Source organism: Capra hircus, unplaced genomic scaffold (genome assembly GCF_001704415.2).
Source record: "Capra hircus breed San Clemente unplaced genomic scaffold, ASM170441v1, whole genome shotgun sequence".
Lineage (NCBI taxonomy): Eukaryota > Metazoa > Chordata > Mammalia > Artiodactyla > Bovidae > Capra > Capra hircus.
Window position 1 is genome coordinate 100,874 of NW_017190007.1, and position 17,161 is coordinate 118,034.

At 50.1% G+C, this 17,161-nt stretch overlaps 1 long non-coding RNA gene across 1 annotated transcript; it reads right to left on the reverse strand.

The window, feature by feature from the left end:
* Window positions 1-1,907: 1,907 nt before the first annotated feature.
* Window positions 1,908-9,187, reverse strand: LOC108634778. Its single transcript, XR_001917691.1, has 3 exons — window positions 9,040-9,187; window positions 2,292-2,465; window positions 1,908-2,194 (listed from the first exon to the last, which is right to left on the reverse strand). It is a non-coding gene; the product is annotated as an uncharacterized LOC108634778 (long non-coding RNA).
* Between the last annotated feature and the right edge of the window lie 7,974 nt (window positions 9,188-17,161).

Sequence of the window (17,161 nt, forward strand, 5' to 3'; positions counted from 1 at the left end):
ATGCGAGAGACCTGGGTTTGATCCCTGGATTGGGAAGATCCCCTGGAGGAGGGCATGGCAACCCACTCCAGTATTCTTGCCTGGAGAATCTCATGAACAGAGGAGCCTGGCGGGCTACAGTCCATGGGGTCACAAAGAGTTGGACATGACTGAGCCACTTTCACTTTCACTTTCTTTCTCATGGTTCTGGAAGCGGGAAATCCAAGATTGGTGCTGGCAAGGCTGGCAGTTCAGCCAAGGCTTCTCTCCTTCGCTTGCAAATGGTAACCCTCATGTTTCCTCTTCACGTGGTCATCACTCTGCATGTTCCACTGGTATCATTTTGGGTCCAAATTCTCTCTTATAAGGACACTGGTCAGACTGGTTAGGACCTTCCTAATGGCCTCATTTAACATAATCACCTATCTCCAAATGCAGTCACATTCTGAGCTACTGAGGGTTAGGGCTGTGACATACAGATTGGCAAGGGACACAATTGGGCCCATAACAGGAGATGAGCCAGGAAGCATAGTGAGAGGCCGGAAGTGAAACTGGGAAGGGAGGGTGTGTTGTTGAGCAGAGTTTTGTTGTGTGAGCAACTGAGGCCCAGAGGGGACAGCGTGGAGCACATGACAGAATTGTCCTACCAAAGGACGAGGGAGCCAGGGCACAGATGCACCCATGGATTCTGGGTCAGTTAAGAGTTCTGTCCTGGGGAATTCCCTGGTAGTCTAGTGGTTAAGAATCTGCCTTACAATGCAGGGGATGCAGGTTCAATCCCTGGTCTGGGAACTAGATCCCACTTGCTTCGGGGCAACTAAGCCACAACTAGAGAGAAACCCACAACCCTCAACAGAAGATCATACATGCCACAACTAAGACCTGACACAGCCAAATTAATTAATTATTTTTTAAAAACAGTTCTCTCTTGGAGGGATTTCCCCCACCACCTCCGGCATTCCCAAACGGAGCACTCTCCCACGAGTGGAGAACACTCTAAGGCGGAGCCACAGGAGACCTTGGGTGTACCCAGGAATGGCCTACAGAGGAAAAGCCTCAGAATTTCAGAGAGACCACCTTGAAAAGAAAAGAGAATATCAACAGGATTTTGATTTCCAGGTTTGAAACAATTCTCATAGAAAAGTTGCAAGTATACAATGACACCATGGGAGTTCCCTGGTGGCCTGGTGGTTAGAATTCTAGGCTTTCACTGCCGTGGCCCAGGTTTGATCCTTGGTCAGGGAACTAAGATCTCACAAGCAGCAAGGTTTTGCCAGTAAATGGATAAATAAATAAAATGATACCAACTCCGAGCTGGACCAGCTACCTGAAGCTCCTTGCCACACGGACAGACAACTGGGGCCCACCAAGATTACCTGACAGGCCTGAAACTTGACAAAAGTGGAGGAGAGAAGTGAGGAGACCGTTCACTTCCAGACACTCTGGCCAGCGCTCTACCCACGCTAGGTGGCTGCCTCCTCATGCGACCTCCCCTCTCCCTGAGCAAGAGCAAGCTTGGATTGGCTCGTCCCCTTGCTGGCTAATAAACTCTCAGCTCACCAGAAAATGCAAATGAACAACACAGAAAAACCTAAGAAAGGTCAGGGGTCATCCCCTTCCTGACACATGCCATTTCCAACCTCCAAAGCAGCCAGATAGAGACCCCAGGAGGCCAGCTAATAAGAGAAGCCACCCCCCGCCCCAGTCACAGAAGGCTGCACAGCAAGCCAAGCCCAAACCCCAGATGCGAGCGGAAGAAACTTGGAGAGCTGCAGGATCTTGCCAAAAGGCACCAAATCCTTCCAGGATCCCACAAAGGTCCTCATCCTCCAGAGAAACATGTTCTCCCTAGAGGGTCTGCCCCACCAGTAACAATAAAACCAGACACTTTTATAGATTTCCCAATTTATGGTCCTCATTTATTCTTCACACAACAACCACGTGAGGTCAGTATCGCAGGCCCCATTTTATGGATGTGTAAAGTGAGCGCCCTGGCCAGGGGAATGTCATCTAAGACCACCCCTTCAGGTAAATTAAACACTTCATCTTGAAATTGAGATGCTCACTCGGTGAGATGAGTTTCCTCTGAGGCAGCTTGAAAGGGCTGATAGGAAAGTGAGGCTTTCTGGTTTTCATCTCTAAGGAGCACCAAGGGCTGCTAGCATCCACGATGCAGTGAAAACTCATGCATCTTTCTCCAGGGTCCATGAGGTTTCTAGAACGTTCCAAGAGCAACATCCTATCAGTAAGTCACGCAGAACCACTGCCGGTTATGAGCTATAGCAGAACAAGGGAAAGCCACAAAGACTCACTTGCAGCCTGCAGAAAAGGAAGTGGCAGAGCATCAGAAGTTGGCTGAGGAGGAAAAAATCGAATTCCAGGACAGATGACCACTGAGTTTTTGGAGTCTGTTCACTCACAGACCTAAGAATGATGAGCAGATTTCCTCCAGAGGTCAGCCAACATCCTTGGTCTCCGGACATTGCCTGTAAGACAGAAGTCAGTGGAACATTTATCCACCTGTCATCCATCCATCCATTCATCTTTTATCCAGTGAATATTAAATAAGTGCCCACTCTGTGCCAGGCATTGGTCTAGGCACTAAGGATACAGCAGAACCAAAGAAATGAAATCTTGTCTTCCATTCTGACAGGGGTGGAATAGATAATAATCAAGATCAATGAGAAAGAAAAATGCATAATCTCATAAGTGGTAAGTGCTAAAGGAATACAAAGCAGGGAGGGGGCAGGGTGCTGGGGAGAGGGAGTTCATTTCTCAGTAGGGTGGTGGGAGAAGGCGTCACTGATCAGGAGACATGAAGGAAGGGAGGGAAGCAGTCCTGATGATAACTGAGGCATGAACCTTCTAGGCAGAGAGAACAGCAGGTGCAAAGGGCCTGAGGCTGGGTGTATCCAGTGAGTGGGAGGGATGGCAAGGAGGTCAGTTGACTGAGGAAGAGGCAGTGACTGGGAAGTGACAGGTGATGAGGTCAGAGAGGTGATAGGGACCACTCTGTAGATAGTCGCAGGCCACACAGAGGACTGGAAGCCACCTTGAGGATAATGCCAAGCCACCAAGCGTTCTGAGCAAGGAGCCCCAGGACCTGACTTCAGTTTTAACAAGATCTCCTGACTGCTGAGTTGCTAGTGGAATGAAGAAGCACCAAAAGGGGAAACAGGAGGATCATTGTGGGGGAGGAGAGGATGCTACAATAATTCAGATAAGAGAAAGTGGAGGGTGAAGGCTGCTCCAGGGTGGGAGCAGTACAGGTGGCGAGGCAGGAGAAATGTTGAGATTCTAGATCTATTCTGAAGGCCAGATCTACAGAATTTGTTGAAGGATTGCACGCAGATTCAAGAGCGGACCCTTGGGTGACACTAAAGCTGTGGACTGCACAGCGAAAGGAAGGCTGGGGCTAGGGGAGGCGGCAGGAAGATCGGGGTGGGGGTTGGGTTCGGGACATGCTAAGTCTCTGATGTCTACCATATATTTCAGTAGAGAGCTGGATGTGGGAGTCAGGGCTTCAGGGGAGAAGTCCATGCTGGAGTTAGACACTGAGGGATCTTCAACACAGAGAAACATTTAGAGCCTCGAGACTAAACAAGGAGTTGGGGGAGGCTGAGTGGGGGGCAGGGAGAGGGAAGGGGGACCCAAGGGCCTGAGAAAGACCAGGCTACAAGCCACTGTAGCAGGCTTCAAGAAAGTCCCAATTTGAAAACTCTCAGCCTCACCCAAGGAACCCCAAGAGTGACCGGACTCAAGGTCCAGGAGACCAGGTCTAAAGGAGAAGGCAAGTTCACCTCCGCTCAAGGTGGAATGCGCCCTTCCTTCAGCACCAGGGAAATAAGGCACAGTCCTCGCTCTTGGCGAACAAGACTCCTTTTGCCCTGGAGTGGGGCAAGGAGTCTGCTGGTGTGTGAAGAGCAAGAGGCAAGTGAGGGGTGTGCAGGACCCCTGGCATGAAGGATTCCTTCCTGTTTTTGCGTTTGGCTGGCTCCGGGTGAGGCATTAGCGCTAAGACAGGCGGATCCTTAGTAACGACCAGTTACATAGGTCTCTGATCAGTTACATAGGCCTCTGATCAGTTACATAGGTCTCTGATCGACTAAAAAGTGTACGACGAATGAATACATGGCTTAACAATTTATAGCCAGACTCAGGAGGTCACACCTGAGCTGCCTCCTGACAGGAGGATTAGGGTGGTCCAGGAGGGCCCGGGGAGAATTGTTCTAAGAAGAGTAGAAAACAAAATCCTAGGGACAGTAGCTTGAGACAGAGGGTGAGCAGAATCAAGCCTGGAGAAATGTATCTGAGATGAGACGGGGTGATAAACCACTGAAAGAAACTTGGCCTTCTTCTCCAAGCATTGGAAACCCCACAAAGGGTTTTCAGGAGGGAATAAGAGAGTCCAGTGTGCATTTTAAAGAGGTCATTCAGGCAGTTCTGAGGAGAACAGATTTGAAAAGGATGGAGCAGGCAGCCCAGAGGCGTGGGGGAGGCAGGGGGAGATGAGTTCCTCCCTTGATGGAATCAGTGGCTTTCCCACTTCCCCCTCCTTCCCATTAAATTCAGTGGGTCAGGAAGCTCTCTCACCTTCTCCACATAGCCACTGTCAACCTGTGAACCTCAGGAGAGACATTGCAGAAGGGACCCTGGCGGAGAAGCTGGGGGACCTACTGGCCAGGAACGTCATCCATCAGGCCCCTTGGGAATATTGGCACTAAGCGGTGCCCAGGCCGGGCAGCAGGGTGAGAGATGAGGCGGGAAGGTGCCCAGTTCTCAATTCTGCCTCCGGCTGGCCCAGGGAACAATTCAAGAGTCATCCATGGGGAGGGAGGATTAGTTTGCAACAACAGTGGGTCACTGGAGCAGGAGGGAGCACCCCGATTCCAGACTTGGTCCCCCAAAAGGGAAGAAGGGCAGACCAGAGCACTCTGGGTGTGCACCCCCTTACCCTGCCCCCACCTCCCAGTTCTGCAAGCTGAGAAGATGGATAATACGTTCCCAAATCAACATCTTGCAGCCTGCTGGATAAGAGAAGGCAAATCAAGCAAACCCAGGCCAAGGCATCCAGCTGGACTCAAGGCCAAGAGTCCCCATCACACCCCCGCCGCTCCCACCAACACTCCCTCCTCAGGGCCCCCTCCCTCTTGTGTCACTATTATTCTTTGTTTCCCCACTAGGATTCCTCATCCCGGTTCCGCAGAGGCCCCCGGTGCCGGCATTAGCTCGGGTGTGCACTGCAGGCCTGGGAGATTAAGGTTCTTTTCCCCAAAACCCAACAGCAAATCACAGCGACGCCGGGGCAGCCCAGAATCCCAAGCAGGAAGCAGAGCGCAAATCCCGGCCAGACACCAGGGAACCCTCCCTCGGCTCTTGCAAGGCTTCCGAAAGCCACGGGGCTGGCCAGTCCGAGACTTCATTAAAAAGCGCTCGGCGGCCCCGCGCTTGCTGCAAACCCATTAAACAGCCGACATAATCCATTCATACATAAAAATAAGGGAAGGGGAAGAAGGAGCGCAGTCCCACAGGATGTGTGTCTGAGAGAAACAGTTTCCATAAAAATCCAAACAGAAACGAGGTTCACAGGGAGGTTTTGGCTGCAGTCACTTTTGGCTTCTGGAAATTCTAGCTGGGGAAAGAGTCCCTTGGTAGCCCTCTGATTCGGAGTTCCAGAAACAAGGAGGGGGGAGCTCCGCCAGTCCCCATGCTGACCACCCTCCAGCTGAGGGCTTGTTCTAGAAATCTGGAGTACTTGTTCAAGGTGGCCAGTGGGGGTTCTGCAGGAAGCAAATCGCAGATTCACGCAGGCCTATCTCAACCACCCCAGAGCCAGGCCGCTGGGCTGAGTGTCCGCAACAGCTGTGGCCATGGAGACACTCCCAGAGCTTTGGAAAAGGAGGAAGACTCCAAGACTTAAATAACTCAGGCAGCAGGATCCCTGTTCCTTCCCATGGGAAACTAGTTCACAGGCCAAGAAACCCCACGGAAGAGACCCCTCGCTCCAGCCCTCGCTGAAGCCAGCAGGCCCGCCATGTATACACATGCACAAACACACGTCGCCTCACAGAAGAGAAGGTCAGGAGTCACTGGATTAAGTTTTTAATAAGCTGGTGAACCAGTATTTTTATTCTCTGTCATCTTGAAAAGAAAAAAAAAACAGAAGAATGCAGCTAGTTTCTTAAATTAGAGATCTGTTGTGTAATTAGTCCATTTTATCTTCTGCGAGTTGTTGCTGTTTTCTCTCTGTGGTTTCCAGAAATGTCATTGGCTAGGCTTAAAAGTAGGGGTTTTTTTTCTTCCAGAGAAAAATTCTATAAATATTTTCTCCCTTTTAGCATGTTTTAAATTTGAACGACATATTGTAAAGATAGCAAGAGTTATGAAAGTCTCTCTTGGCCACCAATGAAATGCAGTGGGAAAACTGGTTAGAGAGGGAATTTGTGTCCGCAGAGAATGCCACTGGGCTGCTCCCTCAAGTTCAGGAGCCAGGGTACCCCAGCTGCTTCCGTTCACTGGCATTCGGGCTTGAGAGCTGGAGCGAGGGGAGGGCCACTCCCAGGGTAAAGCAGGCTGACTCTACTCAGGGAAGCAGGGTCCCTTGCTAATGGTCAGAATTCCACCCTTAGTGATTCATTTCTTCAGAGAGATTTAGGCATGGATTTTTGGCGTGGATTTTACATAGATATGCCTTCAACACTTTTCAAGCTAAAATGCATAGTCTTTTTTCCAGTCAAGGTATACAGATCTACCGCATGTGAGTAAAAATCTCTGTAAAGGGTCGGTCATAGCCATGTAATTTGCAGCTGCAAAGGATTAGAAACAACCTGAATGAATATCCATTAATAGGAAACCGTTAAATAAAGTCTGCCACATCCTCATAAGAGATTATTATGCTACCATTAAAAAGAATGCAATAGACTTCCCTGGTGATCCCCTGATTAAGGATCCCCCTGCCAATGCTGGGGACACAGGTTCAACTCCCAGTCTGGGAAGATCCCACATGCCTCAGGGCAGCTAAGCCCGGGCAGCACAGCTACTGAAGCCCGCATGCCCTGGAGCCTGTGAACTGCCACAAGAGAAGCCACCACAATGAGAAGCCTTTGTACGGCAACTAGAGAAAGCCCATGCAGCAACGAAGACCCAGCACAGCCGAAAATTAATTTTTTAAAAAGAATGCAATAGAGCTCGAGGTATTAATGCAGAATGCTCTGTGAGACACACTGTTAAGTGAAAAAACGAGATGTACAGAACTGTATCGTACGTTCACAGTGTGCCATCATTTGTCTTTTTAAAAAGAATATAACCTTGTATTAGAAGCTGGTAGCGGGAATAAGCCTTAAGGAAGGGGAATAGGGTCAGGAGGGTGACTTGCTTTTATATAGAGATATAACCACTCTAGATAGAGATATCCTATCAAACTTATAACATGCTATCATTTACAACTTTTGAAAAGGATATATTTGGATACAATCATGTACATATTCCAATATACCCCAAGTATGTCTAGAAAGATGCTAAGAAGTCAGGGGCCACACAGGGGAACATCTCTTTATTCCAATGTATGTTCTTGAAATAATCTGATATTTTAAACAGGCTGCTCTCCCAGGCAGGTGGGCTTCAGATCCACACATGAAAGCACCAACATCCATTAACACTGGGAATTCCCTGGCGGTCCAGTGGTTAGGATTCCATGCTTCCATTGCAGGGGACACAGGTTCAGTCCCTGCTTGGGAAACTAAGATCCTGCAAGCCACGTGCTCAGCCAACAGAAAAAAATGCATTAACACTGCCGGCGCTATACTCCCTAATGCCCCCCGGGTGCCCCTAGTCTGTGCCCCACATTACTCCGTGCCTACCACCATCACTGCATGTTGCTGATCTGATTGCTTTGTTCGTCTCTACCTCCAGGTGCTCCTTAAAGCTCAGGATCAATTTTATTTCTCTTTACAGCCCCGGGGGCCAACACAGTGTCTGCACCTTAGAAAAAGATGCTATGCTGTACTGAGTCATGTCCGACTCTTTGCGACCTCATGGGCTGTAGACCACCAGGCTCCTATGTCCATAGGGATTCTCCAGGCCAGAATACTCGAGTGGGTTGTCATGCCCTCCTCCAGGGAATTTTCCCAACCCAGGGATCAAACCCAGGTCTCCCACATAGTAGGCGAATTCTTTACCATCTGAGCTACCAGGGAAGCCTAAGAATACTGGAGTGGGTAAATTATCCCTTTGCCAGGAGATCTTCCCGACCCAGGAATCAAACTGGGTCTCCTGCATTGCAGGCTGATTCTTTACCAGCTGAGCTACTGGGGAAGCCCCAGAAAAAGATTCTAGAGCCAGTTAAAACAGGACAGGGCTGGGACAAGTGCCTTAAACCCTCAGAACCTGTTTCATCATCTGTAAAATGAGAATGATACTAATATCTTTTTTTTTTTTTTATCATGCCATGCGGCCTGCGGGATTTCAGTTCCCCAACCAGGGATTGAACCTGGACCACAGCAGTGAAAGCACCGAATCCTAACCACTAGGCCACCAGGGAACTCCCCCTAATAGCGTCTTCATAATGCTGGTACAAAGGTGAAGTCAGATAACAAAGGTGCCTGGCACGTGGTGGGTGCACAGTTATAATAGCTGTTTAGTACAGGATAGACTAGGATCTCAGGAAATGCTTATTAAATGAATCAATTCATCCCATGAGGCTAAGATGAGTTAAAATTCAAGTATTCCTGATGCTAACACTTTCAGGCCCCGTCGCCAGGTAGGAATGGATTTATCAGATAACTTCTTGTCAGGGCCTCTTGGGCTGCCTGAGAACACCTAGTACCTGAAGACAGAGGGTGGGCCCCCGAGGAAAGAGGGTGCTGGCGGAGGACAAGGGAGGCGATGTTCTGATGAGTAATGATAGCAACTCCATCACTCAGCACCTGCTACGTGACCGGCATCACACCCGGCTCTTATGAGCATTCTTTGAGTGAACTCTGACAACTACTTTGAAGGAATGTATGATAGTCCCCATTTTACCGACAGGACACCAGGGCTCGGGGAAGGAAAATCACTCACCCGAGTTCCCATCATGGAGCCGGGATCTGAACTCAGCTCTATCTGACTCCAAAGCTCCTGCCATCCACCAGCCCACTGCTGGGCCTCCAGGAGGCTCCATGTAGCCCCAGCCAGCTGTCTCTGTCTGTCACAGACCAGAGTGCTGGTTCACCAAGCGCCAGGGAAATCTTCCTGCCAGAAGAGTCTGAAAACCTCTCAGTCACACAGACCGAAAAGCAAATCTCTGCTCTGGACCTGTGCACTTGGCGGTAGCCAGGCCCTGGGGAGCGTTCCTCCTCCGAGCCACCACCTGGAAGGCAGGCAGCCTCCTCCACGGCTCTCACCCTCTCCCTCTCTGCAGCCTGCAGACCGCTGACCATTTGGAAACCACTGAGCCCTGATAGGCAATCAATCTGGGCACGTGGGGAATGTGTGGGGGCGGGCAGATGGGACTACGGGCTGTGTTTCCTCTCCCTTTCTAGTGCGGCTAGAGAACATTCCAGAAGTCCTGGAAGAAAACTCATAACTCCCTAAGGAGGAATGAATAAAACTGCAGGATGTCTGGCAACTTGTCAGCCGAGCCTCCCCAAGAAGCTCCTGTAGCTGGGCGATCCTCTCCCCATCTCACCCCCACTATCAACCCCGGGGCCGTCTTGCCAATGTTCCACCCCACTTGGACCGTAAATGGGCAAAAGGAGACACCCAGTCAGCAGCCCCCGGCCGCACTCCCCACTTTCACACGCTCAGAGGACTTTGCTGGGTCCTGGGAGAGGGCCCTGATACTCTACTGAGGGGTCTGCGTAGCCGCGGAATAGCCTTCTTAGGCAGTGGTTCCAAGTCTCTGCCAGCCTGCCAGGAGCCGGGGTCCCAGCGCTGGCAGGATACTCTCTCGGCCTGTCCCAGCGAGCCCATGCCATGAGCAGAAGGGAAGTAAAGGGCATTGAAATTCGAGACGATATATCTATTTAGACTGCTTTTGTGTTTCCCCCAAGCGAAAGCTGTGTGCTTTCCAGCACCTGAGCTCCCACAAGAAAGGGAAATGTTTCTGTTCAGTACCTGCCTTCAGAGGGAGGGCACTGGTGGGAGTGGAGCGCGGAATGGCCACCCATGGCCAGAACCATCTGCCTGTTCCCTCTTAGCCCAACAAATGGCCAAGCAAAGCTGAGCTTCTGAGTGACCCCAACAGCTGAGGGTGACCAAGGCCAAAGTCCATAGCGGGAAGCCAGCACTTCAATACCCGCTCCCTTACAGGTCAATGTCACTCTCTCTGCCTCTGTAGTTGGCCATAGTACTTGAGGCCAACCAGCCAGAAGGAGTTAGTCCAGACATCAAACTTTCTGAAAGAAAAACTTTTCAGTCAAGGCACGTATGCAGATTCCCTAACAGCAAAAGATCCGGAGGCCTTAGTGGACCCCAGACTTCATTAACAGTCTGCTATGCTAAAATGGTTTAAATTAACTTTTGGGAATTTGGCTTCCAAGTCCTTGGGCTACCCCTGGGCCTGCCCCTTGGCAAACTCAACCCTTAAGCATTGGAGTACACTCCAGTTCCTTGGTTCTGAAGATAGGCTTGCATCCAGATTCTTTCACCTACTGGCTATGGTCTTGGGAAAGTTATTTGAGCCCTCTGAGCTTCACTTTCTTCTTCTGCCATATGAAGCTAGTAACAATACTGACGTCAGGGTGGTGTCGTGAAGCTTCAAGAGTGTAAATGTGATGTTGGAAATTTAGCCCAGTACCTAGTACACAGTAGGCCCTCAAGAGGTGTTAGTACTTCTGGCTCCCCAGAATGCTAGCCTAGCACAGCCTGGGGCAGGCTTGCTAAAGCTCAAAGGAACAAGACAGCTGCCAAAGTGAATTCTGCTCGCTGGCTGATTTTCCAAAAGGCCTCTTACACTCGATCCCAAAGAGGAAGCTGGACCCCCTGCTCATCAGTTCACCTCGCCCCACCTTCTGGCAGGTTTTCCCACGGCCCTTCAGATCAGGCGGCAGGGAGGGGGGCCTCTCTCTGGGCCCCCAGCAACGAGGGGCACCTATCAGCTGGGCACAGAGGATCTGGGCTCCTGAGCCCAGACAGGCCGTAGCCGTAGTCACAGCACACACAGGTGAAGCTCCAAGGGCGCCGCTCTCAGATACATCTTGAGGGGAACCGCAAGACTGCACCGTTGTGCTTATTGGTGCCATAAATCACCAACTGTTCCCATCCTGTTGTACCTCCCTGCCCCCGCTCCCTTCCAGCCAAGCTATCCCCAGGGCCCCCCTTCCCCGCCCCCCCGCCCCGCTGCTGCCACCCGCCGGCACGTCTCCCCCATTCAGAGGCCAGAGTCAACCGCTCCCTCACAAGCAAGAGGAATTCAGCTGAGTTTATTTTTTCTCTTTCTTGTTCACGAATCTGAACCGCCTTTGTTCCTGCACAGTGAGGAGTGCACAGCCTTGGAAGGTGGAAGGGGCCTGGGCCAGGGGTGGGGCGGGGTGGGGTGGGGTCAGGAACAGGGCTTGGTCGCTGTGCACACCACAGACCAGCGCCCTGCTGAACACTGACTCCTGGCCAGCCCTCCCGCAAACTGGTTTCTGTATCCAGAACATTTTTTCTATTACACAGTTCACAGCGCTTTTTAAAAATCAGTGAGAGGATTCGACTCAGCCTACCCAGACACAGACCCAGTTCCTGCGAGCATCCGGGCAGTCAGTGAAGAGTCTTGGGCTATATCACAGCTTGCCAATCTATTTGCTCCCCACCTGCAGAGCAACTGTCACCTCTGGGAGTCCCTTCCCTCCAAGGACTGCTACCAGGTGATCTTCCGGATTTTCTGTGCTTGCACAGAAAAGACCTGGCAGGCAGAGGCCTTCTCTTTGGTTTCAAGACCTAGGCAGAGGAGATTCTCCAGAGGTGTCCCAGAAACCACCCCCCAAAAGTAGAGGAAAAGTTCTAAATCAGAGCCAGAGATGGAAGAGAGAAAGGATGAAGGAGATTAACAGGGCATAAGATTTCATCATATATCTGGAACTGAAGCCCCCCCTCCATGTGCACGCATGTGCCCCCCCACACACACATACACACACACACATACCACAGTCAGGAAATCGCCATGACCTTAACAGTGGTCATCTCTAGGCAATCTGGGCTGATGGGTGATTTTGATTTGCCTCCGTATTCCAGCTCCTCTTGACTAGCTGTGTGATTTAGGGGATGTTATCTGTGTTCAGTTTCCTCATCCATCAGATGAAGTCACAACAATCCATGTCTCGGTGTATTATTGGGAAGTGCCCATGAGATTATCCATATCAAGGCCTGAGAGCAGTGTCAGGCATGTATAATCACAGATTCAATAAACACAACTACAGTAATCATTTTTCTTGGCCTTTTACAAGGTGGTCCATGTTGCTTTTTAAATCTTGTAATATACATATGTGTATATGTATATTTTTATTTTATATATTTTAAAATATATTTTCTACATATATATGTGTATCTACATATGCATTATATAGTTTGACTTTAAAAAGTAACATGTGCTTATAAAAGTTCAAATAATTCCCCCCAAAAAAGACGAACCTCTCCTCTCACCATTTTTCCTAATACCGCCCTCCCCTCAGAGGGACCCATGAGCCCCAGTCTGGCCAGGTAGCTCAAGACCTTTTTCCCTGCATTGATAAATACATGCACAGACTACTGGGTATAAAGGAACTCATACTGGATTTACAACTTGCTTCTCATTTCATATTTCTTGGCAAACATTCCATATCAGTACACACTAGTCTTTTTAAACAATATATTGTATTTTATGGCATAGATGCTCCTTATTTACTTAACCATTCCATCCTGCTGGACATTTAAGTTATTCTCAAATTTTTGCCATAAAACAATGATGCTGTGAACATCCCAGGATATAGGTCAGCCTGCTCATGTCGGTTTGAAAAAATGAGATTTAAAAGTAGAAATTCTGGGCCAAAGACTATGACCACACTTAAATGGGCAGAGATAGGGCTTCCCTGGTGGCTCAGTGGTAAAGAATCCACCTGCCAATGCAGGAGTGAAAGTGAAGTCGCTCAGTCCAATGCAGGAGACAAGGGTTTAATCCCTGGGTCGGGAAGACCCCCTGGAGGAGGAAATGGCAACCCACTCCAGTATTCGTGCCTGGGAAATCCCATGAACAGAGGAGCCTGGCGGGCTACAGTCCATGGGTCACAAAAGAGCCAGACATGACTGAGTGATTACACAACAGCAAATGTGCATAGATGTGGCCAAATTATTCTCCAAAGGGGCTGTCCCAATTTAAATCCCCACCAGCTTCTTCTCATAGGCTGTTGGTTATTTGTGTTAAGAAAGGCCTTCCTGCCCTATGATTATTAAGTAGTCCACACGAGATTTCATCAGGTTTTTACAGTTCTATGAAATGTTTGGATTTTTAATCCACCTGGTGTTTCTTTTTGTGTAGGCTGTGAGATTAGGTCCTAATCTTATGCTAATATTACTTACAAATAATTCTTTACGAAGCTACTTTAAAAGAAAAGCCCTATATATGGATCATACACACACACACACACACACACACACGCACACACTGGCTATGTGTATGAAGCAGAAAACCAGCTTAGTCAGTATCTGGAGAGCAAAGCACAGGAGGCCCCTGGGTGGAACATCCAGGCCAAGGAGCCTGTGACCCCGAAGAGCTGGGCCCCCTGGCCCCTGCAGGCTGAGGCTTCCCAGGCAAACAGGTGTCAGCTGGAAAGTGGGGGAACCCAGAAGGTGGAAACCTTCTGCCCTGCAGGGTAGAGTGGGTTTTCTGACCCTTGGAATTCAGGAAATTGCGGGCATAGCTCTTTCTCCTCACCCTGCCCCCAGCATGCTGCTTGAGGATCCCACAGCTAGACCAGAGCTTGGCAGGAGGACCTGTCCACAGACTGGCATTCCAGGGCACAGACACAGAGGGAAGGTGAACCAGACACCCGGAATGCAGTCCGCCCCTGCAAAATAATGCTGCTGGCCGCCTAGATCCCCATCATAGAAGCTTAATGTAATTACACAGGACCAAGGAACTTCCAGTTGGAGTCAGGATGAAGAAGGCATTCTAATAACGCCAAGCACCCCTGCCCCCCGCCCTGCCGAGTCAGGAGGGAGGCAGCCCAACTGGAGGAACAACTTGGCTTCCAGACCCCCATCCACCTCCGCCCCCTACCCAGCCCATCCAGAGCCTGCATGTCCACCCACCGCAGATGATGAAGCACTTGGGGTAGTTTACCGTCAGGCAGGGCGTCTCGTCACCCACACCTTAGTGTTTACTGTTAGTCCCTCAGTTATAGTCGACTTTTTGCTACCCCATGGACTGTAGCCTGCCAGGCTCCTCTGTCCATGGAATTCTCCAAGCAAGAATACTGGAGTGGGTTGCCAGTCCCTTCTCCAGGGGATCTTTCAGACCCGGGGATCGAACCCTGGTCTCTCATATTGCGGGCAGATTCTTTATCATCTGAGCCACCACCCACACTCCATAGGGGCCCATAGACCTGGGTCTTATCTTCAAGAAACCTCAGAAGGACTTCCCAGGTGGTCCAGTGGTTAAGAATCTGCCTAAGAAGGCAGAGGACATGGGTTCAATCCCTCATCCAGGAATATTCCACATGCACGGGGCAACTAAGCCCGTGTGCCACAACTACGGAAGGCCACACACCCTAGAGCCCACGCTCCGAAACAAGAAAAGCCACCACAATGAGAAGCCCAAGCCACGTGGAGAGGCCAGGGGAGGTGCTCCAGTCAGCAGTCCTAGGTCTTCAAGTCATCTCAAGAGCCCAACAGGTGTGTGTACAGCCTCAGGCAGTCTGCCCGTCCAGCCCTCCAACTGAGTCCACAGACATCACAGACAGTTCACTAACCTTCCCTTCTGTGCCCCTTTCAACTTCCTAACCCATAGAATCTACAAGTATGACAAATGCTGGTGTTTTATGCCTCTAAATTTGGAGTGGTTTGCTCTGCAGCTATAGTACCTGGAACAAGGCTGGAGATGAGACTGAAGGGGCAGAAAGGACCCGAGCCTCTAAATTACAGGCCATGTCAAGAGCTGGGAATGTTGTGCGTGTGTACTCGGGAGTCACCGAAGGGCCATAAGCAGGAGAGAGGATGATTAGATCTGTTCGCTTGCAGTGGTCCCTCTGGCTGCAACGCAGAGAATGGACTGGGGTAGGGAGGGGGGCATGAATGCGGAGACCAGGTAGGAGGCATCTCATTGATCCAGAAGAGAGGGAAAGGAGATTAGCTGAGGGAGGGCCGTGGCCATGGGCATGAGTGGAACACTCACTAGAGGTAAGATAGTCAGGGCCAGCAGTCGAGTTGGAGGTGGAGTGCGGGGTATCAAGGATGACTCCCAGGCTTTTGGAAAGATCCATCGGAGGAGCCATTGACTAAGGCAGGAAATGCTGAAGGAGCAGAAGGTTTGGGCTGCAGAGGCAGAGGCAGAGATGGGGTGTTCTGGTTTGGACGCACTAGGTTTAAGGTACCATGAAACTACCACGTGGAATGCCAACAGGCAGGCAGGCTGTGGAAGTCCTGGAAAGAGGTCTGGTCTCAAGTTAGCACATGGGAGGCATTTTAAAAGCCATGAGAGGAAATGAGATAGTCCAGGGAGAGCGGCCAGGGGAGATGCGGAGGGTTCAAGGACTGAGCCCCCAGGCAGCCCACACATGGAGGGCGGCAGAGGAGGAGGCCCAGAGGTCCTGACAAAAACCCTTCCATGTGGGAAGCCAAGTTAAGTGTATGTGTGACTGTGTACTCAGTCGCTCCAACTCTTTTGCGACCCCATTGACTGTAGCCGACTGGGCTCCTCTGTCCATGGGATTTTCCAGGCAAGAAGACTGGAGCAGGTTGCCATTTCCTCCTCCAGGGGATCTTCCCGACCCAGGATCAAACCAGCATCTCCCGTGTCTTCCGTATTGCAGGTGAGTCTTTACCACTGAGCCACTGGAGAAGCCCAACCAAGCTAAGAGACAGTTTCAAAACACAGAGAGTGGTCAACCTCACCCTAGGCATCCTACCAACTTTCCACTCAGGACCTTCACGTAGAAATGCAGGATATCAGTCAACTTATTTGGAATAATCTTCGAATAGGATTATTCTGGATACTACAAAGAGCTGCTCTGGATTTAAAGTCAACAACAAAACAAGGAGGCCATTTCCCTCTCAGGGCCCCATCAGAACCTTTCTTGAGAACTAAGTGCCAACTCAAGAAGCTTGTGATCTAATTGAACTAACAAGGCAAAAAACAGGGCCAGGAAGTGAATGGTAATAGCCCCTGGGACTGCTTTCTGGCCCCCAAGATCTGTTCTCCCCTCTTCCTCAGCAATAAAACTCTCCCATTTGTACTGCCTGGAACAAAGACTACATTTCCCAGACATCCTTGCAGGTAGGTTTGATCATGTGCTTAAATTCTGGCCAGTGGGTTGTAAGAAGGGGGAAGGTATAGAGACCAGGAGGTGTAGAGCACAAAAACAGAGAGCTTAGGAGAAGCTGAATGAGACTGCCTGAGCCCAAATCTTGCTTCAGTCACTTCCTAGCTGTGTGACCTTGCACAAGTTACTTAACTTCTCTGTGTCTCCATTTTCTCATTTGTAAAAGGAAGCTAAACAATAATTCTTACTTCACAGAGTTGTAGGAAAAATTTGAAACAGTGTTTGGCACATGGTAAATGATGCATAAGTGTTTACTATTCTTATTGCTATTTTCATTATTACTAATCCTAAAGGAAGGTGGCATTCCTTTTTTCCCTTTCCTCCTTTTTACTAGCTGGAATGCGGTCATGATGGCTGGAGCTGAAGCAAGCATCTTGGTCCATGAAATGACTTTGGCAACCAAAGCTCTACATGGTAGGCTGAGTGAGCCAGGAACCTCCCTGGGGAGGTAGACTGAAAAAGTGTCTCCTAAAATCGATAGGGCAAGAGGAGCAGAGAGAGAACTAGATCACACTAGCTGGCGCATCCCCAGCTAGGAGTCCCAGCTGCTCAAAAAGGGAGACAGCGTCTGCCCAGGAGCTGCGGCAGACTTGGAAGGGAGAGTCAGCTGATTCAGTCAGGGGAGCCTCTTAATTAAATGTCAGGAGAGGAGGGCTGCCTTGAGCAGGCAGTGGGGAGCCACCGAAGATCTGTGAGCAGAGGAG